General features: G+C 39.5%; 1 long non-coding RNA gene across 1 annotated transcript in view; it reads right to left on the bottom strand.

Annotated features, from left to right (window-relative positions):
* LOC124554912 overlaps positions 1-19588 on the bottom strand; it is a 63327-nt gene extending 43739 nt beyond the window's left edge. Inside the window, exon 1 of the long non-coding RNA XR_006968490.1 lies at positions 19487-19588. This is a non-coding gene — a long non-coding RNA (uncharacterized LOC124554912). The remainder of the gene's footprint in view (positions 1-19486) is intronic.
* Positions 19589-20223: the final 635 nt, after the last annotated feature.

The following is a 20223-nucleotide window of genomic DNA, read 5'->3' as shown; positions in this document are numbered from 1 at the left end:
ATGATCCATGGAACTAGTATTATTCTAATCTAATCTAATCTAATCTAATCTAATCTGACCACGGTTTTCTAGTTGTCAGGAGCCCAGGAGAGACGCTGCAGGAGACGTCGTGCTGTTAGCAAAGGAACTCGCATCGATCGTCTGCTGCCATAGCCCATTAACGCCAAATTTGTCCGCATTGTCCTAACGGATACGTTCGTCATACAACATACAATGATTTCTGCGATTATCTCACGTAGTGTTGGTTACCTGTTAGCACTGACAACTGCACGCAAGTGGCACCGCTCTCGATTGTTAAGTGAAGGCTGTCGGCCAATGCTTTGCCTGTGGTGAGGGATAATGCCTAAACCGGCCGTTGTGGGCCGAGCGGTTCTAATCTGGAACCGCGTGACCGCTACGGTCGCAGGTTCGAATCCTGCCTCGGGCATGGATGTGTGTGATGTCCTTAGTTTAGTTAGGTTTAAGTAGTTCTAAGTTCTAGGGAACTGATGACCTCAGATGTTAAGTCCCACAGTGCTCAGAGCCATTTGAACCATTTTGATAACGCCTAAAATTTGGAATTCTCAGCACACTCTTGACACTGTGTATCTCTAAATGTTGAATTCCCTAACGATTTCCGAAATGGAATGTCCCATGCATCTAGCTCCAACGACTATTCCGCGTTCAAAGTCTGATAATTCCCATTGTGCGGTGATAAACATGTCGGAAAACGTTTCACACGAATCATCTAAGTAGAAATGACAGCTCCGCCAGTGCACTGCCCTTTTATACCTTGTGTATGCAATACAACCGCTACCTGCATATGTGCATATCGCTAACCCAAGTCTTTTGTCACCTCAGTGTATATAATTTCCACTCATAGTGCAAGCCATTGTCGAAGTCACGTCATGCAGCCCATTAGTAACAACATTCGCATCATACAGAAGGGATAGAAGTACATTCAAAATGAAATCACCATAGACGCCCTCTTTTCTGAACTATATGCACTATTAATAATAAAAGGGGTTGTTATTATAAGTACATGGGCACGCCAGGTAATTCTCCCAGTTACTAATAATAATAATAATACTAATGTCGTGTGACGAGGGCCTCCCGCTGGGTAGACCGTTCGCCTGGTGCAAGTTTTTCGATTTGACGCCACTTCGGCGACTTGCGCGTCGATGGGGATGAAATAATGATGATTAGGACAACACAACACCCTGTCCCCGAGCGGAAAAAATCTCCGAACCAGCCGGGATTCGAACCCAGGCTGATCACTCAGCTACCGGGGACGGACCCTGAGTTACTAAGATCTCAGGTTGTCCCACTTTTGCACTAGGCCTTCTGAAAAAAAAAACAGACAAAATTCTAACTCACTGTCATTTACACTTTCCAGGGTAATCGAGGGCATTTAAAAGATAACACACTTGTGTCAGCTTTGCACTGAAAATCATTCAGTTCTGCACTTAGTTTTTGACCTTATTACCTACACCAGCACACCAGTGAGAATGACTATATGCAGACTATGATGGCCCATAATGACGTTCATGTATTTACTCAGCATCTATCCAATACCTTAAGGTTGATGGCATCAATATAAAGTCTAACATTACTGTCAAAAAGTTAAACAAAAATTTCGCTACGGAAATATTGTCACATGACTTATTTTGGATAATGGATTTCAATTTTCTTTCACCAGTTTTGAAAGGTTTGTAAACAAAGTAGTGTCTCTTACATCACTTTCATTCTCAAAAGAAGAGGGTGCCAGAGGTTTTGTTCAAATGCCCGAAGCTCAAATGACCAAACTTATTAAAGCATTTCATCAGAAACTGGTAAAACTCTGACTTTGATCCGGAGCACATTCAGAAGCACATTGATGAATAACAGCAGTGTGGCAGACATCCTGCACTATCATCAACTGTGGATGCTTCTGACTCTCCTGGTCCCATCAACACCACCATGTCATGAGTTCCATCCTGGTGCTACGGTATGGGCTGAAACTTTTGATGGATCTCAGTGTTGGACAGCTAGACTATTCTATTTGTTGGCCATCAGATAAGGCACTTCATCTCACCACCAGACCTGGCTGCACTCTCCGTGGACAGATCCAACATTTGCCACCACTACCACCATAATCACTGCCATTACCCTCGTAAATGCTGCCAACTCCATCATTAACATCGCCGACCTTGCCACTAATCTTGTGCCCTCGAAGTGCATCATCAACTTCATTATCTTTACCATTGTTGACAGTCATACCATACCTTATTTGACTCTGCTATCTTGAGTTACATTTGCAGCTCCCACTACATATGCCCACTGCAACTAGAGTTAACAAATGTCCCGTCAAACTGTTTATGGGTTGATGAGGGTGTTAGATTTCACTGGCCATCGGAGGTCCGATAAACCATCTCATCTCTGAATGTAACCCTGCTGATGGAAACCTGAAACTAGAGTGATTGAGCCAACGGGTTCCCTCCTACTGTGTCAGACCAGCTAGGTGAACATGTGCCTCCAGTATCGCTTCCTTCCTCTATTTCTCAGAAGAGAAATCCACTAAACTGCAGGGTATGCGTGCCTATTTGAGGTGTTAGGGCGGCTATATTTCTGGAAACAGATAAAATCTATAAAGACGAGTCCATGGAAAGTACATGGCTCCAGAGGGTGCAACGTTAGCTTGTTTATCTGTGCTATATTCGTTGCTCTCATGCTAGGAGCTCTATACCACTAACTTCACTCTCCACAGCCTTTGTGTTTGGACATTCTTCAGTATCATACTAGCTCTTCTGTTGGCTGCGCATCTATGATGGTCCATTGTAACGTTGATGTATTTAGGCATCATTTATGCAATACCCAAAGTTTTTGTGTTATCGATATAAACTCCAACGTTACTGTCAAAAAGTTCCGCAAAATTTTCCTTATCGAAATATTACCACAAGACTTGTTTCAGATAATGAAGTTCAATTTGTTTTCGCAGGTTTTGAACGTTTTGTAAACAAAATGAAGTCTCTTACATCACTTTCATTCCCAAAAGCAGAGGGAGCCAGAGTGTTTGGTTCAAATGTTCAAAAGTCAAATAATCAAACTTATTATGGAATTTTAACAGACACTGATACAACTCTGTGTATTCTGGAGCCCATACCGAAGCACATCGATGAATAGCTCTGGAGCACATACAGATGCACATCGAAGAATAACCTCAGTCTGGCAGACATCCCACACTACCACTGGTCATTCGAGGTCTGATAAACCTGGTCAACTCTGAATGCAGCCCTTCTGATGACAACCTCATGCTAGAGAGCGTGAGCCAACAGGTTCCCGCCTACAGTGTCAGTCCAGCTGGATGAACAGGTGCCTCCAGCATTACATCCTACTCCATCTCGCGCAAGGTTCAAATGGCTCTAACCACTATGGGACTTAGCATCTGAGGTTATCAGCCCCATAGACTTAGAACTACTTAAGCCTAACTAACCTAAGGACATCACACACATCCGTGCCTGAGGCAGAATTCGACCGTAGCAGCCGCGTTGTTCCGGACTGAAGCGCCTAGAACCGCTCGGCCACAGCGGCCGGCCTCGCAGAATGGAAGTCCTGTAAACTTCAGAGTATGTGTGCCCATTTGAGGGGTCAGGATAGCCACATTTCGGGAGACTGATAAAATCTCTGAAGAGGGTCCCCTGGAAACTACATAGTTCCAGAAGGTGTATCATTATCTTGCGCATCTGCGCAAGATTAATTGCTTTGTGGTTGGAACTCTGTTATCCTCCACAGCCTTTGTGTGTGCTGTTGGTTTTGCATTCATAAAATCAATACAGGGCATCAGTCGTTGTTTGAATTCACTTATTGTGCTCTTTACCACTAATTTTAATTGAGAACATGTAAAGATATATGATAATACTAGACGCATCATAATTTAGTGTTCCAACTTAACAGCAGAAGATACAATAGAAAATAGCTTGACACTCATTTAAAAATAATAGTGTGAAGTTCCATATAGTAAACAATAACCTGCAAGTGTCTAAAATTTAGATAAATTGACAAAACTTTGATAAATATTCACATGTGAAGCTTCAAGACAGTTATCGAATGTTCAGTTGAGATGGAATGAACGTAGTATAAATAACCTGCTACAGAAATTAAGATTTGTATTTTTTGCCATAGTATATATTTCCATATGTGTTGTTATCATACTATCACAAGATGTACAGCTGAGGGTTATTGCTGTGGTCTTCTTACAGGATAGTGTTGCTTGGGTTTAAAAAGTCAGCAAATGATGAAACAATAGCTAACGCTGAAAGTAAAAGCAAAGAAGCCTGGGAAGGCGTAAAACAAGAATCAGGAAAACAGCAACAGAACCACAATAACTTTCAGAAAATGGACAGGGGTAGGTCGATAAATGATACGCAGAAATTAACAAATTTTGTAAATGAATATTTTTGAGGTTCTCTATAGGAGAGAAATTAGAACAACAATCCTCAAAATCAATGTTGTTCTAGTAAAACCTTATGTAGTAAGTACAATGCTGTTGTTAGAGACCACACAGTACGGCACGAGGAAAATAGTACCGGTGCAAAAATTAAAAAAAATAAGAAGTTAGCAGATGTAGATGAAATGCCAATCTTTGTGTGTACTTAAGCAACAGAATGACGGTGTATAATCCCCATTAAGTGATATTATTTATGACTCTTTCAGCTGAGGTAACTTTTCAGATAATTTTAAATAGGCAATAGTTGTCTTTCTGCTAATGAAAAGTGACAATCCTATTTCTCTGTTGTCATCATTCTCAAAAATAATACAGTCTGTTATAAAACACAGACTAATAATAATAGTAGAAATACAGAATTAGTCACAGAAGAGTTTACAAAAGTTGCATTTGATGCACTAGACAAGGATGGTAGTGTCACAGTTATATTTTTAGACGTGTCAAAGGCCTTCTTTCCCACTGACCAAAAACTTATACTAAAGATCTACAATCACAAGAAGTAAGAGGGAATTGTCAAACACTGGTTCCGATTATACCCAGAGACAGGGTGCAAAGAGTCGAGTAGCACAGGCTTCTGGTAAACCAAAAGTTTTAGTGTAAAATTTATCAGGTTCCAAGTACATTAACACAGGTTTCGGAATGTCACAGTTCTCGGCTGGAATCCAGGGGGGTGGGGGGGGGGGGGGGGGTCACAAGGTTTAGAAGTGTAAACATGTCCTTATAGGCTTTTTGAGTCTAATCACAGCACCAAAAAATGATTAACGTGGAGTAATGAAATTTCGGGAATACATTTGTGTACATAACATATGTATGTGATCCACATTGCAAGACCAGAGGTTAATGTAAGTGCGAGATAAGCCATTGCAAATGTGACATGCTGTGTACATCAGTAACCGGTGTAAGTGTGCCAGAATGCTGAATGTAAGCATGCACGCGTGCATGCATTGCGTTGTACAGGTTCCAGGCTGTTGCACTTGGTCGCTCAATACAGGGACATTTAAAGCTGTTTCTGAATAATGGTGGAGGTGTCGTCTGATGATGTGCCATATATGATCGACTGGACATAGATCTGGCGATCGAGCTGACGAAGGCAACATATTGGAACTCTGCGTACTGGTTTACAACAGCGGTACGTGGGGAAGTGTTATCGTGTTGGAAAACACCTCCTCATTGCTGTTCACAAATGGCAGCACAACAGGTCGAAACACCAGACTGACGCACAAATTTGCAGTCAGGGTGCGTAGGATAACCAAGAGAGTGTTCCTGTTGTCACACGAAATCGCACCCCAGACCCTAACTCTAGGTGTAGAGGTAGTGTGTCTAGCACACAGACAGGTTGATTGCAGGCCCTCATTTGGCCCCCTTCTAACCAACACAAGGCCATCATTGGCACCGAGACAGAACCAGCCTTCATTAGAAAACGCAACAAACCTCCAACGAACTACCTCTTGACACCACTGAAGTCGCAAATTGTTTGCGGTCAGTGGAATGTACTCTACAGGGCGCCTGGATCGGGTATGACCTTGACTCCTTAAAGGCGTTCTTGACTATCTGCAAGTCACCACGTCCAATCTCAAAGGTTACTAACGGTCACGACTGCTGCAATGTGTATTTAAAGCAAAACTAATTTGCATTCTCATAGTAATGCTAGTAGCACTACTCTTATGCGACTGGGGCGAAATTGGAGCAGACATCATCTTTCATTTATGTCGCACAGCTCCTTCTTGGTGTTTGTATCTTTTGTCGTCAGTATATATATATATATATATATATATATATATATATATATATAGGATGGACCATTTTAATCCATAACGGGTACCAGCTCGGGATGGAGATGAGATACAGCAAAATGCTTTGATAAAAGTTGTGGGTAGCAAAGAGAGTGACGCATTGCTACTAATGGCTGTGACCCTGAACATGTTTTTCAATGTTATTTTGTGGGTTAAAGTGAGTTTTTGAAATGGGAACACTAATATTTGATTCAAGATTTGAAAAGAGAGACAAATTTTACTTATAAAATGATACATTATTCAAGATCATGTCTAGCTCAATGGCGGTCAAAAAAGCAAATATATTTTTAGTTCTAGCAGTGATTAAGTTAGAATAGAGGAGGAATACAGCACAATACAATGCTGGGTACAAATTGGAAGGAGCATCCCGAGGAATGAGAGGCGAGGCAGCTAATTCAACGACTTGTAAATCAGTGAGCTACCTTTTATTTATGTTTGTTCTGTTTTGCAAATTCCACAATAACATTTATACGTTGTGATGTATTATTTTTGCCAATAAACACGTTAATTTAAACTTAAAGTTCAGATCACTGCTTGCTCCTTCCAAATCCGAAGCCACAAATAGAAGTTTCCACGAAACAAATCTCAACCTTCGATAAATATCTTTAAAATCATGGGTAACCATATGTGACCACTTATGCCCCTTCCAATCTGCATCTAACATTATATTTTGCTGTATCCCTCCTATATTTCAAGTTAATCCCTACTGGCACTGAAAATATATTTGATTGTTTGACCTCAACTGAACGTTGCCATGATCTTGAATAATGCATCATTTCATATGCAAAATTTGCCTCTAATTTCAAATATTGAATGAAATATTAGGGTCTCCATTTTTAAAAAATAACTTTAACCTTCAAATCACCTTGTAAGTCATGTTCAAGGTCATGGCCACTGGTAGCAAGGTGTGACCATCTTTGCCACATACAACTTTTATCGAAAACATATTCCTGTGTTTCATCTCCATCCCGATTTGTTCCCCATTATGGAAATTTGTGGTAAGTCCCTATGGGACCAAACTGCTGAGGTCATCGATCCCTAGGCTGATACACTACTTAACCTAACTCAAACTAACTTAAGCTAAGGACAACACACACACCCATGCCCAAGGCAGGACTCGAACCTTCGACGGCGGAGCCGCGCGAACCGTGGCAAGGCGCCTGAGACCGCACGACTACCCACCGCAGCTACCCCAGTTTGGATTAAAATGGTCTACAGTGTATATTAGAAATTAATTTTATTACACTCATTATCATGTATGATACACATATCAGAAAATTAATTTTATTTGAGGCATAATTTTATCACAGTAATGTCATGCAATGAAGGTTTCCTCTTGTGTTTCCTGCAGTAAACATCCAACACTTCCTCTGCTTTCATTGTTGATGCAACACCTTTGATGGATATGCTTCAGTGTCAATCCATTTAAACGATCTCATGTCATCCTGATGATTACATGTGACTTCAGACGGCGCAAAGTTGAGAAACATATCTCCGTAGCGCTGGTTGTTACAGGAAGTGTGTAAAATTGACGCAAGACTCTAATATTTGGCACCATCATTGTCTTTTTTTTAAATATATCCCTACGGGAGACTTTTCCTTATTTTCATCCATTTGTTGCCAAATTTGTAGCTCTTCCTTTGAAGCTGCAAAACAAGGGATATCGTCTTCGTAGGGTTCAACAAACTCTTCTCTATCACTAAAGTTTTGATACAGCAGTTTTTGTAGATGTCCGATACTTTGCATCTGAGTTGTGGGGAGTTTTAATGACATTTGATTTAACATTTGATCGAGAAAAGATATGAACTGTGACAGACGGTAATAACCCTTTACAGAGTGTGTCTGAAAATGAGGTCTGTTCAAAGCATAGCTGTGCTCTGCTACGTAAAGAGAGTGCTACCTGTAAGCATTTCCGAAAGCTCTCCATCAGTTAGTAGTAGTGTCTATTTATTTATATATTCAGTTAACTTTTACCCCCGGCTTCGTTCGCGTATCAGTAGTATTGACGTACCGGTACTGTTGTGATGAGTAAGTATCGGACAAGCACAGCTGGCGATGTGCGCCGTCCCCTCCGCTTCCACATCGCACGAAGACAGGTGTTATTAAGTCTTTATATGTCTATGGCATCACACTTCCGACACGAATGCATCGATTTTAATGCAGATTTTTTATTTATTTGAAGGCTAGCCAGAACTGTGATGATATATGTTTGATGAAATTTTGTTCAGCCGTTAAAAGGTAATCTGCTATATAAAGTAAAACGTTTGCCGGCAGCAACACGCTGCCTAATCAATATGTTGAACATAATTTGAGGTCATACTTCAACATAGATCTTAAATATCTCTACAAAAAATTCCGCGAGAAGATATAATTATCTTTGAGTTTTCATCCACAGTCACCATTTTTATGTCTTTCGGATTCGCTGCGCCAGTTGCAGTCAAAAGACAAAAATTATTGTGGGTGAACCGAAAACCATAAGCATGTGCTCTCAGAGACTTTTATGTAGATCTTTTTGAAATCTACAGTTTCGTACTCCACAATTTGACGTAGCGCTTGTTTCCGGCGCAACTGCTTTCGCTTTTATGATATTGGTAACTTGTGGATTACTCACTGTGCCTTTCAACAAGAAGTGAAGTGCTGTATCATGACTGAAACACGCTGGTTCCTGATAGAAACGCCAAACAGGACACAAGGTACTATTTGCCAACACGAGGACTTTGACGAAATGTCAAAGCGCACGGAACAACAAATGTACTGCCAAGAAAAAGCCTGATACTGATGGAAAATCGAAACGTGTAGGTTTAAATAAAGCTGTTTATGGTAGTAACTCGTGGTAGTACTACTTCTTACGAACTAGGAAACGAATCCAGAGAGATCAATTATTTACCAAAAATATCCGAATGTGTGAGCCTGATGGCAGCCCTAGAAATTTAGAAAATTTTCACAAAGATAACTTCACTTGCATAGCGAGTAAAACCTACACAATAGCACATTTATCTGCTACGTAATCATGAAACGATAAACGGCGTCATGTTTTGTTGTACTTGTATCTTAAATTATGACAAAGAAACAAGAAGGCATTACATAACAAGTCACACCTCCTCTTATTCCAGGCCGTCTGCATTTTTTAAACTCACAATTATATGCTGCCCGTAAGTGTGATTATGCCGAGATTTTCTCTCTCTCTCTCTGACTGTCCGGGAGGGGGGGGGGGGGATGAGACAATAATGATTTTCAGGACCGAATTCCATATTTTTGTAGTGGGCGCTATTTATGAAATTGGGATTTATACTGTTTGCATTTAACAGTACAGGTAATTTGAGCAAGAAACTTATTTTGAAACACGCTCGACAAATACGCATTTTAAAGTTAGTTATCTTAAAAACATGAGTTTTTCAGTCTTGTTTACTAAAATAACGGTGTAAAAATCTAAATAGAATTCTGGTGTTAGCAAGAATCAAATGCATTTTGAAGTTGTGAATTAAAATGTGAATTACGAAGCAGTTTAAATTTTCCAGATTTCAACAAAACTTCAATTCAGCAAGTTTGGTAAGGAATGAAATGCATTCTGGATTCTCCATCTCCTAAGCTTCCTGGTGGGCTATATCTTTTGGAAAGGTATTTACTTTTTTCAAATGAGCATATTTGCAGATTACATATATCATTAATTTATGTTTCTTTGATATCCTGTAGGACCTAAGGTGGCTTTTTTGTTTCTCACAAACTTAGCGGTCGTTGTAAAACTAGAATGAGTGATATCCTTATTTAGATTGTTTCATAATATATTGGTTTTGGATTATTGTGTATTCCAAATGTTGTTGTAATTATGACTTGTCAACAAACTTTGTACTCTTTACTAAACATCGGAACATTCGACGAATATTGTGACCTTGAATAACTATAGGTATTTTAAACAGTATTTCGAAGTTTGACATTTCAATTACAAACATATTCGCTGCAAACAGATTGCGAAAACTTAAAATGAAACTTTCAGTACCCAGTAAAATGTGGTGCAAGGTTCGATACCTAACTGCATTAATTATTGAATTACCCGATACCGTGCCTAAACCGTTACACCGTCCTTCATGGTAGTATTTTAGGACCAATACTGTGTTTAAATGCATCAGTGACTTTACAGACAATTTTAGACACGGGGAACATTATTTTTCCTGATAATAACATTGTGTTCGTATATAAAGCCAGAACTTCTACTAGAGAAAGCAAAACGTAATCCCAAAGGATGTATATAACTGGCCGTCCTGCAATAAACTTACACTGAACCGTAACGAAACTAAAGAGCATGAATTTCTGTTTAAAGAGGGAAAATAATCCTGTAAAATTAAACATGGATGAGAATGTCATAAATTGTGGAGCAAATTCCAAATTTTTTGGTATTAATATTGAGTATATACCTGAAGCGGAACGAACACGCAGATACAGTAGCAAAGAAAATGTCATTAGCTTGCTATATCCTTAAGAGCCCTATCATCACTATGTTACAAACAATGCCTTAAAGTAACATATTCTTCCTATAAGCATTCCATCGTTAGCTACAAAATCATTTTTGGGGCCCGATACACAAAAGATGGACACAGTCTTCAAAACGTAGAAAGAGCCTTTATAATCACCACTAACAACAGTAGCCCTGTAAAGACATTTTTTTAAAACAGCTGGTGATTCTAATTGTGCGGTACATCTGCCTGTCTGTTATGCACATCAAAAAGAACATCAGTGACTATCTCACAAACAGTTGCCTTCACTATCATGTAACAACAGTCAACATAACAGTTACCAAGAGTAAACAAACGAAAAACACAAAGCAGCATTTTCTATGAAGTGATAAAACTGTACAATAAATTTTTCAAGGAATTTAAAGAGATAACTAAAATCTAAATACACTGCTAGAAAAAAATTAGTACATTTGGAAAGACGACGTCGATTTTTATCCGGTAACGGTGTATGCCACCTGGGGGATATCAGATGTACTGATTATGCTTTCAATGTCGTCCACCAACAGATAGCGTAGTAGCATAGCTACCAGGGCGCCATCTGTGTCTACCTTTTAATAGGGAATGCTCAAGGCCAGAAGGCTATGTGTGGTGCAAACGCGTGAAGCAAGCAGGCAACCACGCCATGAAGATGCACTCGTGCTTGCTACATCCAAGTGAGTGAGAATGAAAGGTGTCAAATTGTGCCATTCCGAGTCACAGGGGGGTCCTTTAGGAGGATAGTCACACACGTTGGACGTGTTGCGTCAGTTGTGCAGTGACGCTTTTATCAGTGGTCTCGTGAACATTCGCACACCTGTAGACGAGGTGCTGGATATCCATGCAGCACAGACGCCCGCCAGGATCGTTGTATTTTAAGGCCAGCAGTGGCAAATCGCAGCACCAGCATCGACGTTCACTGCTCGACTGGAGCTGTCGGAGGATCACTTGGAAGATGAAATGGCTTGCCGTGGTCTTCAGCGATGGAAGCAGATTCTGCCTGCATGCAAGTGAAGTTCGTCTGCACACTTAAAGTAGACCTGGTGTCCGCTGTCTCGTAGAGTGCACACTAGCTCCAGCCCAGACCGTATGGCCTGGTGTGCAATAAGCTACAACTTTCGTTCACCTTTGGTGTTTCTGGAGGGGACGCTAAACAGCTCTCGGTACGTGCAGAATGTTGTTAGACCCGTTATTTTTACGTTCTTGCAAAAGGGAAGCGATGTGTTGTTCCAAGAGGATAACGCTGGCCCACACACTGCCCATGCAACTCAACATGCTGTGCAGATAACATACAGTAGAGAATGATAAAAAGTTAACTATATTTACTAATAAACAGTTGTCATTCTACAGTGAACTGTCATACTTTAATGAATTTTACTGTATAATCCTATACCCACGATATGTGATGGATAATTCTATCCTCTTTCCATATTTGTGAGATCAACTTGTAATTCATCGTGGTGAGATGTTGAGCAAGCATTTTCAGAGAGATAAAGAGAGGACAACATGAAGAATTCAATAGAATGGCAAAAGTATTTTGAGGATCCTAAAGACAGTAGGAAGAGAGGGGAGGGAGAGAGAGAGATAGAGAGAGAGAGAGAGGGGGGGGGAGGGGGTGGAGGGAGACAGTGTGTGTGTGTGTGTGTGTGTGTGTGTGTGCGTGTGTGTGTACAACACCATATGTAGTGTAGTGTAGTGTGTGTTTGTGTGTAGCGTGAGCAATGAGCAGTGACCAGTGATGTGATACAAATGAACAGTGTAAAAAAGTTGTTTTGATAAATAATATGTTTGTTTGCAAATGTGTATAAAAAGTACCATACACAAGATATCAAAATTAACACCATATGTTAATCCGGGTTTACTTGAGGAATAATTATTCTATGCATGATTTAGTTACTTATTTAAAAAAATCTACTAACAAGACTGAAAGTTACCCATTAAACTTTCGTTGTATTCCTTTCACCTGTTTCGATCAGCTATTGTACAATGCTACCTTTGAAACTTTCAAAAAGGTCTGGTTCTTTCGATTTATCCATTTTCTAATTTATGAAGTTTTTCTCTCTTTAAACCGCAGTTCGTTACCAATAAATGATGGCCGTCAGAGTCCACGTCTGCCCCTGGAAATGTTTTGCAGTTTAAAATCTGATCTCGAAATATGTCTTACCAATATACACTCATGGAAAAAGTATAGGAACATCAAATATGAGTTGTGCAACATAAATTAAAGTTGGTAGGCGTGTTTCTACATCTGAAAGATTGTGTCTATTCGAGTTTTGCTCCAGTCACATATGAGTGGTACTACTAGCGTTACTACGAGAAGGCAGATCAGGTTTGCATAATCGTGAGCATTAGTTACTTTTGAGACTGGACGTGGTGAGTTGGAGTTAGTCAAGAATGCCTTTAAGGCGTCAAAGATGCCATTGTCAGCACCTCACTGAGTTTGAAAGAGTTCATGTAATAGGGCTACTAGGAGCAGGATGTTCCTTCTTAGATATTGCAGAAGGACTGGGTAGGAATGTATCCACCATACGTGACTGCTAGCAGCGGTGGTCACAGGACGGTACGGTAGCAAGGAGACTGGGCTCCAGACGGTCACATGGAGTTACCAAAAGGGAAGACCATCGCGTTCGTCGCATGGCTCTGGCGCATCTTACTGCATCTGCAGCAACAGTTTGAGTACCAATTGACACCACAGTGACAGAATGAACTGCTAGAAATTGGTTACTTTGAGTACAGTCCCGATCCGGACGTTCTGTAGCGTCCATTCCACTGACCGCAAACCATTTGTGAATCCAGTGGTGTCAAGTGAGAGCTCATTGTAGGGCAGCGTGCAGGTCTGTTGTGTTTTTTGATCAAAACTGATTCTGCCTCGGTGCCAATGATGACCATGTGTTGGGTAGAAGGAGGCCAGTTGAGAGCCTACAACCAACCTCTCTGGGTGCTAAACACACTGGACCTACACCTGGAGTATTGATCTGGGGTGCGATTTAATATGACAGCAGCAGCACTCTCATGGTTATCCCCCACTCCCTGACTGGAAAATTGTATGCCAGTCTGGTGACTCGATCTGTTGTCGGGTTTTCCAACAGGACAACACTCGCCCACATACTGCTGTTGTAACCCAGCATGCTCTGCAGAGTGCCAACATGTTGCATTGGTCTGCTCGATCACCAGATCTGTCTCCAGTCGATTGCATATGGGACATCATTAGACGACGCCTCCAGCATCATCCACAAACAGCATTAACCGTCCCTGTGTTGAGTGACCAAGTGCAACAGCCTTGGAACACCATCTCACACACTGACATCCAGCACCTGTACAACACAATGCATGCACGTTTGCCTACTTACATTCAACATTCTGGCGGCTACACTGGTGATTAATGTACCAGCATTTCATATTTGCAATGGCTTATCTTGCAACCTGTGGTCTTGCAATGTTAGTTACTTACCTAGACAAATATATTACCGAAATTTCTTTACCGTACATTTATTACATTTTAGTGTTGCCATTTTTTCCAGCAGTGTATAATATATCTGAAACTAGATCTCTTCCACATATACAAACATCTTTCATGATCCTTAAATCAAGTATTAGCAGCGACTGAATTATGCTCTGTCCAAAATTCTATGAGGCAGCTTCACCTTTAATTCCTTTCCCTGATTCATGTTCAAATATTTTCCCTTTTCTTCCATTTCCTACTATCTAATCCAAGTTTCTCATCACAATTAAATTTTCGTCTCTGTTAGCTATCTCAATAATTTCTTTTATCTTATCACATCTTGTTTCAGTCTCTTCATCATCTGCTCAACTAGTAGTCTCCTGCTGTGGTCAGTGTTGGTTTCATGTTTATCTTGGCTATAATAATACTTCACTATGCTGCTCTTAGTACCTTACCCAAATACCAGTTTTTCTTATACATTATTAGACCTACTCCTGTATTATCCCTATTTGCTTCTGCATTTGTAACTCTGTATTCACTCTACTAGAATTACTGTTCGCCCTGGTGCCACACTTGACTAATTCCCATTATATCTTAAGTTCAACGTATACATTTCGCATTTTAAATTTTCTAACCAGTCTACCTAATTACGGTTCTAATATTCCACTTCCCTGTACATAGAAGACCTGTTTTGTTTTCTGGGACAAGGACATCCTCTTGAGTAGTCTCTGCCTGGAGATCAGAATGGGACTATTTTAACTTCAAAATATTTTATTCAAGAGGATGTCATCATCATTAAGCCATATAGTAAAGCTGCACACTCTCAAGAAAAATGACAGCTATAGTTTCCTATTGCTTTCAGCTGTTCATAGTACCCACATAGCAAGGCCATATATTCCACTGTTACAGGGCCAGATCAGGAAATCATCCTGACTGTTGCCCCTGTAGCTACTGAAAAGATTTCTGCACCTCTTCAGGAACCACAGGTCTTGCAGCATCAGAGATACCCCTCTGTTGTGACTGACCCTTGAGTATCACTATTTGTATCGTTAATGCACTCAAGTCACCCCATGTCAGCAAGGTCCATGCTTCAGGGTGGATACCTTATATTAATAAAAACTGAACTCCATTTAATCCACGAATGCAATACAGGAAGTATAGAAGCCCATATACTTCTGATCTTACTCTAAGCAGTAATTTTGTCAGTATAAGCTTTGAATATTACATATGGAGATGTGAATATCTCTTCTCATATGCTACATGATGCCTTTTGTATTGATTTTACTGTTGTAATTTACTGAGCATCTGCGTAACATTATTGTGTTGATAAATAAACACCTCATAAATAATAATATGGTGTGTCTGTTGAATGTAGGGTATTTCTAATGGATCTATATGCAATGAGGTGTTAGTTCTGTGTTGTGTGATAATGAGTGAAGGGAGAGAAAGGGTGAAACTCAGTGTCAACACACAGCCTAGCCTTCTTGAACAGTACCCAGATGGACACCGAGCTTAACATCCCAGCCAGACAGATGGGAGGAAGGAAGTTCAGAGTCTAATTTCCCATCGACATTGAGGTCATAGAAATGGAGCGCAAGTTAGGATTTTTTCAGGAATGGGGAAGGAAATCAGCAGCGTCATTTAAAATGAATCATTCTGGCATTTGCCTTAGTGATAAAGGGAAATCATGGTAAACCTAAATCTTGATGGTCGGGCCCACATATAAAGCATCATCCTCTCAAATGTGGGTCCAGTGTGCAAACCACTGCATCAGCTTACTTGGTCCAACTCGTGGTTCACCACCTCTTAGAGTTAATCCAAGACATTCCAAGTTCCACCACCAGGATATGAACTGGCTATGTCCAAGACAAACATGGGCATAGCATGCATTAGCTATCTCGGCTTAAGAGGTGGATAAAGTCAGTAAATAGACATCCTACAGGCCACTACCACTGCTTCAAGAATGGGATGTATCTGTGGTCATATATTTGTGCATTACTCATTCATGATATTTGTTGCTAGCATCAAGAATCTTGTCAAAAAAAACCTGAGATATCAATGTACAATATACAAGTCATAAATCTAATTATCATTAAAAAATCTGTATAACCAATTTGTTCAAATGCTAGAATCTTCACATAGTTCATTATGACAGGAATAAGTTTCAGAAAATTAAGGGGAAGAAAACTGGCCAGTTTTAAGCAGGCTAGAAAATACAGTTCAAAATATTTGTGCTCAGTTTGAGCTACTACACAAAAAAGGTGTGCCGATGCATATGAAAAAAATATACATACGGGTTGAAATAATAAACCAGTCATATAATGTGCCTTGAAAATAAGGGAGGAACTTAAAATATTATGTGAAAGTACTCTAATAAAGTAATGAATAATTAAAGATTGTATTACAGGGAATAGAGGAGAGTGCACAGCAGACTTATGAGAGAAGCTAAATAGTTTTTAATGAAATGAAACTGTTGCTTTGATATATATATATATATATATATATATATATATATATATATATATAAAAGACAATGTGGTTCCATATAAATTCAAACAGAAATGGCTCAAATTGAGAATAATGTGGAAACAGAATATTGAAGAACGAGGAAATACTGTTGAGAGGTCAAAATGAAGTCATAACTGTTTGAAATCATCATTATCTTGAGATAGTAAATAAAATCATTAATCATGATACTGGTAGTTTAAAAGTGTACTTCTCAAACTCTGTCCCCAGTGCAACAACTGCATATTCTTCTTGGCAACAAATGACTTAGAAATATAAAAAAAAATGTTGTAAAAAGAGTACACACAGAGGAAATATATGATACATATGCTAGAATAATTAAAAATCATCCTTGCCAGAATGAGATTTTCACTCTGCAGCGGAGTGTGCGCTGATATGAAACTTCCAGAAGAGCTTCTGTAAAGTTTGGAAGGTAGGAGACGAGGTACTGGCAGAAGTAAAGCTGTGAGTACCGGGCGTGAGTCGTGCTTCGGTAGCTCAGTTGGTAGAGCACTTGCCCGCGAAAGGCAAAGGTCCCGAGTTCGAGTCTCGGTCGGGCACACAGTTTTAATCTGCCAGGAAGTTTCAAAAATCATCCTTGTCAGTTGCTGAGTGCAATGGCTATTCCTGTTATTCACTGCCTAAAGAGAGTGGGATAACATCTATAAATAAATAAAGATGGGAGCTGGATACATATTGGGAATTATTCTGTTTCAATTATTTCTTCTATCATAGCTAAAACAACAACAACTGTAACAAAAACGGAAGAATAGATTCTACAGAAAAGAGTGGAAACTACAAAAACAGTAACAACAAATCTGAAGCCAGCATGGCAGAGAAATTAGAAGGATAAAGGAAAATTAGTAGTTAATGTTTGGCTATATCTAAGGTATCTCACATGATATGCCATATACATCTATTCCGCATAATTTGTTGCTAAGGAATAATCAATAAAGTTGCTGATGCTCTAAAACAATGTGTGAAAGCCAGAGATCAGTGCATGTATGAAAAGCATAATATCAGTAGTAAACATGCTAATGTTTACTCTGACTTCTAAACTAGTAAAGCATGGTGTACCATAAGGATCATTTCTGTGGTTACTTGTACTCACACCATATATATGCCTTCAACAGTTTGTGACCAATGTAATCATGTGTGCTGATAACTGTAAATGAAACAGACATTTGTGAGCAGTTGGTGGCTGTTGTTGATAGGTACTTTAGACACACACACACACAGACACACACACACACACGCAAGTTCCACTGCCACTAATTTGATAAGTCTTCTATGATGATATTATAGCAGGACATTTCATTAACTAGGCCGACGTGTTGTACAGCAATACAAAAATATGTTTGTTCAACACGTTATCAAGTGACAACTCTGCCAGTTTGTACATTTATCAGAAAAACTTACAAAAGATCACAAGATTCAAATATATGGACTCTTAGAAGGTGGAAATATACTAGGATGAATAAGATGGATCAAATGGGAAATCAACATGAATTCGAAAATTAATTGAACTGCTTTGTTGGACAGAAACAAAACTAAGTAAAATAAACATGTACAATGCAATATGAATCATGGTTCCAGTGCAGTCCTGCATAAGCATTATGAGACAGACATTAGAAATTTCCAGGAAGCGAAATATATTTGTGAATTCATAACCTGTATTAAGCTACTCTACACATTATGTGTAGCTGTTTTGCCTGACAGCATTAATATTTTTCGTCCTTTGAACTGTTCCCAATATGTGAAGAAACTAACATCCTGCTAATGGTGAAAATTCAGATCATGAAATTACAGTTTGAGAAAAAAAGTTACGTTTTAGTGCTATGTATTATGGCTAACCTGTCTAATAGGGATATCCATATACGTGAAATTAGCTTTTGTGTTTCTGTGTTATGGTTTATCTTTGTAATTTACTTACTTAATGATGTTAATACATTATTATGTTGTTTCTAGGTGAATAATGAAACGAAATGCAAATGAATTGTATAAGTTGCTCATATCGACATGAACAGCAGCAGCTTATGAGACTAGATGTGACAGCTTTTGCATAGACAACATTTTATTTATACAGGAAAGGTATACTACAGTGTGACGATTACTGTTTGCCACTAATCTTGCAAAGATTGAAAGCAACTAGAAGCACTCCAGATTATCGCCATTCTCTTATTACCTTTGAGTATCGACGATGTTTATACTTGCTGCTACATGTCTGTGTGCATGAATCTGTCTCTTCAGTACACTGTAAAACATACTTGGTGCACTAACGTAAAGTTTTGTGCATATTCTCTGGAAGATACTCAAGAAATTACCAACAGAGCCAAATCTGACCAGTGATTAAATAACTACCGGTAGTATCTATGGTAGCATTCACTTTCCTGACTGACGAAAAGTTCAACAGCAATTGATTTACTGTATCTAGCTGGTGAGAGTTTATGCTAAACAGAGATAAATATCGGGGACAACTTAACAAGCACATGAAGAATTCTGGCAGCTTACATCGGTAGGAAATCTCACGTGCGGTAAGTTTATTTCAGTATTTTTAAAGGTATTGCAGTATTTTAAAAATAAAATATATTTTGTGTTTCGCATGATTAAAATACCAGTACCATGAAGAACTTCGACTACAGTTAATGCAGCCCTTTGTTATGTATACTGGTACATAATTGTACATAACTGTAACAGATTCCTAGACATTTCTTACACAGATTTCAGAATATAGATAAGTTTGTGTTCCAAATGAAATACTGACGTATATAAGGAAATTGTAATAAAAATCACTTACACCAGTCCAGAAAGGGAACCAGCGATCCACATGTAGCAGCAAGAAGATGTCACACTTGTTGTGCACCTTGGGCTTCGTTCGGACTGTGGTCCGGAAAGATCATTGAAATTCTTTTCAGCACTGAGACTCAAATACGAAGCACAAAGCGATGCGAAATAGAATATGTATGATGCGCCGCCTTGGCATACTAATGCTGCAGTGAACGTCGCCATAAGACGTTGCGGGTAGCGGAATGTGGCAAACGCCTATTCATAATGCCTTTTACGGCAGCGCCTTCAAATACCACCATGAGTTCTTTCCTTTTAGACATAAATCACGCAAAACGTATTTCTGAAATAAGAACAGCACATATTCGAACTAGTCTTTGAGTGTTGATCTGTGCAGCCTACTGTACGCAATCACAACTCCTTGAACGCAATATAACAAACTACAAAGCAGTAATAATGAAACAGTTCATTTTAGTATTGCTATGTCTTCAATGAATTAATTTCCTCGTTGCTTTCACTAATCTCAAGACGCCTTTGTTATTTGTACGTTTGTATTCCTTCTCCGAAAGGGAATCTAAAATTACGCTGACTTTGTAGTGTAGCCTCTTAGCCACCTCCCTCTCTATCGTACACATGGGCATCTCACAATCGGATACGCTTGCCTCCCCGCCCCACGCCCCCCCCCCCCCCCCCCCCCCTCGGGAACCTGGACTAACGATCGGTTCTCTGCGATATAGTAAGTTTCTTGTG

This window comes from Schistocerca americana, chromosome X, assembly GCF_021461395.2.
Source record: "Schistocerca americana isolate TAMUIC-IGC-003095 chromosome X, iqSchAmer2.1, whole genome shotgun sequence".
Classification (NCBI taxonomy): Eukaryota; Metazoa; Arthropoda; class Insecta; order Orthoptera; family Acrididae; genus Schistocerca; species Schistocerca americana.
This window is presented reverse-complemented; position numbering and strand designations above follow the sequence as displayed.